This window comes from Halyomorpha halys, unplaced genomic scaffold (genome assembly GCF_000696795.3).
Source record: "Halyomorpha halys isolate HHAL.00 unplaced genomic scaffold, Hhal_1.1 Scaffold205.1, whole genome shotgun sequence".
Taxonomy (NCBI): Eukaryota; Metazoa; Arthropoda; class Insecta; order Hemiptera; family Pentatomidae; genus Halyomorpha; species Halyomorpha halys.
Genome location: NW_027110335.1, coordinates 321,251 through 330,649, shown reverse-complemented (window position 1 = coordinate 330,649; position 9,399 = coordinate 321,251). Strand labels below are relative to the sequence as shown.

The 9,399-nt window shown below is 29.4% G+C and overlaps 1 long non-coding RNA gene across 1 annotated transcript in view; it reads right to left on the bottom strand.

Annotated features, from left to right (window-relative positions):
• Positions 1-7,343, bottom strand: part of LOC106679457 (uncharacterized) — a 220,418-nt gene extending 213,075 nt beyond the window's left edge. The window contains exon 1 of the long non-coding RNA XR_001342964.2: positions 7,044-7,343. This is a non-coding gene — a long non-coding RNA (uncharacterized lncRNA). The remainder of the gene's footprint in view (positions 1-7,043) is intronic.
• Between the last annotated feature and the right edge of the window lie 2,056 nt (positions 7,344-9,399).

Genomic DNA, 9,399 nt, shown 5'->3' with positions numbered 1-9,399 from the left:
ATCTTTATTATCTTTTAGTACGTTAACTACTTGTCGTACTACGTATCCCATGGCCGTAAGTTCTTCTTTGATAGCTTCCGGTGGTGTTGAGGGGTGTAATTGTCTGATGACTACTCTGAACGCTCTTTCCTGGCGTAGCTGATATGTGTGGTAGTCAGCTTTTGTTTCAGATAGGTATTTGATTATTTTCCTATATGTGTCTGAGGTATCTGACATTAATTTATAATAATAATTACAAACATAAATATTAGTAGTGTACAGCATTAAAACATGACTTTTTTTTTTTCATCTCTTTGGTTCTTTTAATTTTTTTCTGCTCTTTTTTTACCTTTTTCTTTTCCTCTTTTTCATGATGTTTTCCGTTCTTTTCCATCTTTTCCCCTTTTTCTCTTTAAGATAATTAAATATCTCGTTTGAGACAGGTTTGTTTATTAGTTACAATAAAAATATTCATATAAGCAAACACTTTTTTTTTCTTGTAACTCCTACGTTTCGGCCATTCCGGCCATTCTCAAGGATCTTATTTAGATTATCATAGCTAACATTTGTTATCAAACAGTTGTAGGCTATTATGCCTTTATAAAATTATAATCATGATTTATAATACATTGTTTAACCTTGTTTTATTTTTTTTATATTGTATATTTTTTTGTATTGTTAGAACTATCCAATCTTCTCCAATCCAATATAAAATTATTTATTACAATATTTCATAATCCCTTGCTTTTCATAAAATTGCTATTAAACTTCACTTCAAGATCAATAATATGTAGCATAATGTGAGGAGGAAATCTAAACCTATTTTAATATTCAATGTTATAGAATATTTTACCCCCTGCTTTCACCAATTTAAGAGGTTAAACAATATAATGTTGATCAAGTGATAGAGAATAATAGACATTGTGGACTGAATAATTTTTCCATTGATATAAAATCCGTTTATTTATTCATAATGTTTTAATATTTTTGTTCATTTATAAAAAAGTTGTAGACCTATTCCACAAATTAAAAATAATAGACTCTAAATGCTGACAAGCTCTAGTATAATATGTAACTTGAATCATAGAAGGAAATCTCTAAAACTATATAATCCAAATCTGATACCACATGATACAAATAGTTACTAGCAATATGAGGAATTTATTATTATCTATTAATTTTAAGACTATTTTAAAATTATTATTTAATGTAACGAAGATGTTATTTATAATTTTTGTTTATATTTTGTATACAAATTGGTGAATAAATACATTAAAAAACGCATCTTTATACCATCTATATACCAATTTCCTTTAAGAGACCCCCTAAATGTTTTCCAAACTGATTTTAGAACTCAAAATACTGCGGCTGAAGCAGTAGCTGTATACAAAAAGAATCCATGTCTCATCAGAAGTAGGCTTGTTTAAACATGTTTCTTCAGGAAAAAATTCAATTTTGGTTTTATGCTTGAAGACGAAGGAGGTGAAGATGTTACATGGCGTTAAAAAAAGTAACCATATTTGCTTAGAAAGAATATTTTAAATATCTTATTTAATTTGTTTACACTTCAATTTTTGGTAGTTTGCGAGAGTCAAAAATTTAGTTTTCTATCTAAAATAGGAAAAACTACAATTTTTTAAATTTATAATTTGGTAAATAAAACCTTCGTCCATCCATATCTTAAACTATTTTATTATTTATTACCATTCTTTTTTATCTTTTACGTTCAGAATATCAAATATCTATTCAGGTTCAATATCTTTATTATTTGTATGTATTAAATTTGTAATAACATCCAGTACAGTACGATATCTTTGCTTCATCCTTGACAAAAGACTTGGAACAGACTAAACTTCAAAAACCTGAATGACTCCAACGATTCAGCCAACTACACCAAATACTAAGTAGGACCTGTCATATCTCGATCAATAACAAACTTCAGATAAAAAAAAACTATCCTTACGGGACACGTCGGCCGGGTGCGTAGTTCGGAGGAAGAGCGCTCGGATCAGAAGGTTTTGGGTTAAATAGGGGCATTTAATATTTATTTCTCCACGGTCCCAAGAAATTGATCTCGATACTCCTACATTGGTTAGTACGTGGCTGCAACTTCAAATTAGCTCTCAGGAGTTCACAAAAAGGACCACTAGGCCCCCAATACGGACTACTTCTCCCCACCAGTTACCAATACCACTACCTAAATACTCAAACCTATCTGGACCTACGGATTTGAACTGTGGGGTATAGTAAAACGTTTCAACATAAAAAGTGTCCTATCCTCTCAATCCAAAAACCTAAGAACCATAGTCAAAGATATGATGTTCCCAACAAAATTATGAAACATGAACTTCATATCCCTTTTGTTCTCAATCTTGTATCAGCCAAATTTTCATAACTTTGCCTAACCCTTTCTAATCATCCAAATCCTCTGATTCAATCCTCATCCAGTTCTAAAAAAAATTGAAAAAGAAATTAAACAATTAGAGTTCTGACAATGACGAGATTCTCCACACATGTTAGAGAATAATTGCAGTTTCAGTGCACATATTCAACCTCTCTGGCTGTGTACCAGTGACACGGTGAACGAGATGGGCTGGAATCTTAAAGAGCTCTCAAGTTTACTAGACCTGTAGGATAAAGCAGGTTCATATGGAGACTGTAAATATTTTATTTACACACATATTTACACGTTAGTGTTTAAAGTTTATTCTTGATTATATTCTTGGGGGGAGCACTCCGAAAAGTTGTAAAATTAAATGTAGAGTATTAAATGATATTGTTTAATATTAATATAACATAGACATTTTACTTTTACTAATGTGATTTTATTTTTAATTATTTAATTACATATTTTGGCTCTGCTATAATTTTTATTTATTAATTTGGTATTAATGTACACATTTATAACACTACTACTTATTGCCCACGCTTGTCGTAGATTGTAATATCAATCTATATATAAATAAATTAAAAAAAAAAAAAATGAAATACCCATTGATGGGTCTTGTTGTTCGTGACTGCAAGAACTTAGGACAAGGAAATGCCATCATACTATACCCAATAACTCAGCAAGTTCTGAATTCTTCACGAGACCATAACACGATCTATACTTCGTTTTGATGAAGACGATAGTTGCAATTTGAAATCGTTGACTACATATTTTATAATTATAGTTTTACATACACAGTAATATTTTAAAATTAAATTTAACTTAAATATTATTAATTTTTTTAAATTTTAATAGCAAAAAGCATTGTTTTCCGCCTGTTTTTTGGACCCGAAAAGATCCCTGACTCTTAAATAGTAAATGAGATTACTTTAAATTAAATATTTATACAAATTTATTTTTGATTTCTTATGCAATGAAATTATAATAAATAACATGTCTAAAAAGTAAAATTTGTATAACTTTAATAAGAAAATTAATACATCTGATCATGTAATAATATTTTTATTTTTTTTTTACATTTTTAAGCTTCCAATATCTTCTAACTACATTTCTTTTTTTAATTGTTAATCTATACATGGCAATACTACTAACAAACAAGATTATCACAATAAAATCTTCTAAAAATTGCTTAAAATGCTATATAATTTAGATCTATATTAATTAAGTAATAATCAAATATAATTGAACATTAAATTCAAATCTGCACCACTACAATCCATGAAGGGTCAGAGGTTCCGTACTTCGAAAGGTTTTTTGAACAACGATTATAATAGGAAGTGATCTGTTTATGATAATGCTTAATCGCCAGAATAATTAAATTTAATATTGTTATAATTAATTAAATACAATATTATTATAATTAATTATATATGATTACAGTCACTTCATAAATAATCCAGATATCACCAATCCGCGTTTTTCTCGTTCTTTATTGAAACTCTAGTCGTATTCTCATTGCTTAAAAGCAAAATACATTTTCAATATTTAATTTAAATAAAGTTTATTCATTATAAATAAAATTATGCAATCAATATAAAGGGATTCTAGAAATGCGAAATATAAGTTTAAAAACATTTCTCCAAACAGTTGGGTACAAGTACAACTACCTGAAATAAAAATTTAGGTGCAGTGCGCGCATCTCATTATTTTTATTTACCCGAAGTTTTGTCTAGATTGGTTGGCTTGTATTGAAGTTGTAGCCGTTTATATGTGTTTGAAAAATAAAAAAAATCTTAAGACAGGCAAATATTATAAACAAAAAAATCTATTTTTCTGTTGCTATAAAAATTTATATTTCAGGGTTCATTGAGGTCTGAATAGTAGATATAAATTGTGTAACTGCTAAGAATGCAACAGTAACATAACATACAAAGTGCTAATGTTATCTGGAAATATCGGCCGGGCTCGGCTTTCCCGTTAGAATTAGATGTTTCTATTTCTCCTTTTATCTTATTTTATTCATAAAATTCTTTAATATCTTTCATTTATTCATTAATTATTATGGCTAACAATGAGAATTGTTTAATTTGTTTTTAACAACAAAAATAAAGATAATTTGGAGGAGAATGTTTTGAAAAATCCATATTTAAGCCCTCTTAGAATTTTTTAATGGAGATAAAACCTAGCCGATATACAAGAGCATTTAACTGGTCATCGACATAATTTTCATTTTTTGAGCTAGGCTTAAAACATACAGACGCATATACCATTTTTGGAGACTTGATTATTTCGACTCATGGGACGTCAAAACGTGCATTTTCGTCAAAAACACGAATTCGTTATTTTGTACGATGTCCATACTCACCCTTACTATATATTTCATATATATAGGAACACAGGTATGTGAAAATTAAAAAATAAAAATTATATAATTTTTTATATTCTTATCCTGATAGATTGGGAAATATTGGAATATTTGGTTGTTTATTGATATATTTAGTGATGTTTATTTGTATAACACATTTTTTTTTATAACTGAATATCAACAAAACATGATATATCACAAGAACTAATTCCCGCCATAGCTGATTAATGGAGACTAGCATCAATTTCTGGATATTATTACTCAAAACTGTGTATATGATGTATACATTCTATGATTACATGTATATATACACACAATTGAACAGAATATTACAAAATCCTGAGACATAAAACCGATGCTGCCAGTTACTAAATTAATTCAGCGAGCGGTGTGGTTACAGAGGAAAGATCCAGCTATTTCCTCTTAAACTAATACAATATTATTTTAACACTTACTGTTTATCCGGCTTTGTTAATTAAATAATCTATTTTAATTTTTTCTGAGTGCTAGAGGTTAAATGGATATATTTTCAAAAATATTTCAGCCATTTGTTCCTTAATGGTTTCTTACATTGAACTATTTGAATTTACACAAGCTAATAATTTATATTTATATATTATCGGCTTACTTTCAAATGATATTCCAGCTTAATATTTGGTTTTATAAAAAATGTATGTTCATACGTTAATCTCAACGACAGCTCTTTAATATGAGATTCTTAGAAATCATAATATTTGAAGTTGCAGTTTTTTTTTTATTTATATAGAAAAATTAAATTAAAAATTAATTAATTAATAATTGAAGAAATGAGTGGATGAAATTGTTATTTGATAATTTACGAATAATTGAAATTTTTATAAAGCATATTTTAAATATTAATCTTTACTTAGCCTTTTAATTTATGTTTATAAAATTTAAATCGTGGTAGTTTTCAGTAGTAAAAAAATTGAGTTTTCCAATAAAGTAGGATTAAATTTACAATAAATTCAATTTTTCTCAGATTTATAGTTTTGTAGCATATAACACTTTCCTTTACTCATGTCTTAAAATCGTTTATTCCAGAAAGGACATAAGTCCAAAACTATCTAGTCATACTTTTTCGTAAATCCGATTCTCAGATCGCATTACAACTTCGTATTATAATCCGAAGATTTTTATTATAGAAAACATTAAATTATATTTTAATTTAAAATCAATCTAAGTGTAGTGCTGGGTGAGATATTTCTGGATTATTTCATTAAAAAAATATTGGTATAAACCAAAATCGAATGAATTAAATTAATCTTAACAACAAATCAAAAATTAATTCACAGTTAGGATAAAAAAAAAAAATGAAATTTTTCATAAAATGTGATGCATTCTGATCTGGTGCTGATTAGACATTGGTATACGATTTATGTCATTTTATGGTGTAATAAATTTTTTTTTACTTAAGCATACATTTTAAGACATGGATCTCTGAAAATTTCGTTTAATGTGTATTTAAAATTTTATTTATGTATAATTATTCATCGTTGTATGTTTAGGAGAATCCTCAGGTTTATGATTTTTTTTTTATTATATATTTGTAAAAAAAAATATATCCATAGTGATTTATAGTTGGCTAATGCTGGCTTAATATTTACCCTGTCTGATGTATATATAATCTAATTTATTTCGAAAAAAAGATTCATGTATAAAATTGCTATAGCGGGAGAATCTTCCAAAATAAAAATACGCAATAAAAAAAAAAAATACAAAATACGTAAATGAAAAATAATATAATATTAAACTACTAAGCTCACGGTAGTCAATTGTTAAATATATGTATATATACTAAATCTTTATATTTGTTTACTTTTTAGGATTTGCGTTATTTAACTTGTCAAAATCTTATACTGCACTTATTTTATTTATTTTTGTTTTACTTATTATATAATAAGCCAACCCGAGCTGCATGATAAAAAATAACCCATACTAACACTGATTAGGACAGACTCTATATTGAAGCCAAATAAAATATATTAATTTACCTAATATTTACCCTGTCACTCTAAACACACACAATATTTAGGGGACTTTTATTTTAAATTTTTCAAGTTCATATTTAAGCTGCCTAAGGTATCATTCAGCTTTTGTAGTGTTATCTATGTTCTCAGCTGTTAGAGCCGATAGTTTAGTAAATAGATCTAGCGTTGAGAACGTAAGCTCATGCAGTTAGTTACACTTTTAAAAAAATGCCAATGTTCTTTGGGAATATATTTTAGGGTTTTCATAAAGGTTTACATCAAAGTTATTGTTATACATTATCATTAATATCATTATTAATACCTGTGACAATGACAATGCACTGATTTTGCGTTGGCAACGGTGGTCAAGGAACCACCGAATTCCGGAGAAGTGATGTGTCGAAGTTACAACTAGTAGAAGAACTATATCAACAGAGGTAGGGGTAAAGAAATGGAAATATGCAAGATGTGAAAGATGAAAGAAGGAAGAAGGAATCACCGATCTTTGTATTAGCGGCCCAATATGGTGGAAATGTATGTATATGTATATATAAATATAGCGACGTATGACGTAAGTACACTTGACGCGCGAGGACACGTGAGACGCGCTGGTAGGGGCGGAGTCCTGCTCCCAGCACTGCCGCCGCCGAACTAAACACCCCCGACTACCCCCACCACCGCCCCCCTTCCTCTCTCTTAATTGATTATCCAGTTGTCTCTTTACTCTTACTCTTGTCTGTCAGCCACTCTCCTCCGTCTAATCCTTGTTATTTTAAGGTACGTCTCTCAAGAAATAGCTGAGGAAATTGCCTGGCTTCGAGAGAAGAATCAAGCATCACTACTATAGACTTTACTAAACACTATTCTGGACATGAAGCATATGGCGCGGATCAACAGAAAAAGTTCGAAATTGAATTATTTCAATGTAATCGTAATCTGTATGAAGACCTTTTTGATAATTATAGGTAGAAAAAGTTAAGATGCAACAGGATTGAACATACTGTATGTAATCAACAAATTCTAAATGGAGGAGAAGATTCTTGTTTTCATTCCATGGGACCACCGAAAAGTAAAAGTTACCTCGCCCAGATCGGAATTGAACTGACATCGCTAAAGGCATGAAGTTGCTAAGATGACGCCTCAAGGCAGCTAACGAAGCTGAGCAATAAATATTAGCCTTTTCAGTCTCACGTAAATCGTTAAAAAAAGTCCCGATTCTGGAGAAAAGTAAAACGGTTCGAGGATATTGTAAAATATTTATTTGTTAAACTATGATTTTCAACCATAGCTAATTTTTGCCCAACGTGTACTAGAAATCTTGAAGGGTCAGTATTTAAGAATCATCGCATATTGGGCAGTGGTAAAATAATCCGGTTCCCGAAAATTATTTTATCAATGTTCTTATTTGGGATCTTTAGAACCCAATTTCGTTACTTTATAGGATCGTAGGACATTCTTCAAATTCTTCTTAAATTCCTGTTTTCCTCACTCATCTTCCTGTGGCTTTTAATAACAGTGACACGGTTAATTAAGGAGTGGGAGTTCCCTAGGTTGAATGTAAATCAGAATGATTGTGTTCACGATTTTATTTTACTTTAAGTTTTTATTTATTATGTATTATTTTTTATTTATTTTTCTTCTATTTCTAATCATTCAATTTATTTATTTGTAAATTTGGTGTGAATGGGCTCGATGATCTCCATTACTGTTGTATTCCTAATTAAATTCCTGCTCGTCCACTATCTATTATTTCTTACTTTTACAATTTTGTTGGAAGTCTTCATATGATTTTTAATACGTAATAGGGAAAAATACAGTTGTCCATAATTAATTTGTTTGTAAAATCGTATCATAAATTAAAATTTACGTTTTGTAGTTTTTCCCCATTGTTAGAACCCTGATTTGTGAAAATAAGGTTACTTACTATGTGCCTGTACCTGCAAAATCCTAAACATCAGAATTTACAAAATTTTCGAGAATATATCTGTTTTATAGTGAGAAACATCATTTTCGCAAAAATGTCACTTGATAACTTTTTACTGAAATCCTCATCGTCATTAGTTTTTTTCAATATTTTTATCTTCGTTACATATTATGTACCTTGTAGTACTGATGAAGACCCCCTAATTTAGTGCGAAACGTCGGTGTTTATTAAAGTTTTTATGACTTAAGAAATATTATATCTTAATGATTAATAACCATCTATTCTATTTAAGGAATGGAAAGGTCGTGGTCACATAACTTCATATGAACACCCTGCAATGGTACAGATTTTTAAAAAAGTTCTTTACGTTCAGAATTAAACCATTCTACTACACATTATAGGTATTTATGGCATATTCATATGTGTGAAGCATGCCCTCAACTGAATTGCCGGACACACTTCACTTTTGGTTGGCTGGTTGGGTTGGAGTGGACTGTATAATTGAAAAATGAACATTGTTAAATGAAAAATAAAATTCTATTGTTCAAGTTACAAATGGAGTAGTGGGTGGCCGAAAGAAAACATTTATGTTTAGATGGTTAGTTAATTTTGAATAACTGGGCTATGGAAACTGTAGATCTAAAATTGAGGTGGTTGATGATGATTACTATGTGGTGGTGAATGTTAATTAACTTACTCCATGGTTCTTTTTCCCTCCACATTATCATGCTTCTCTTCCCTCTGCTCCTGAGGA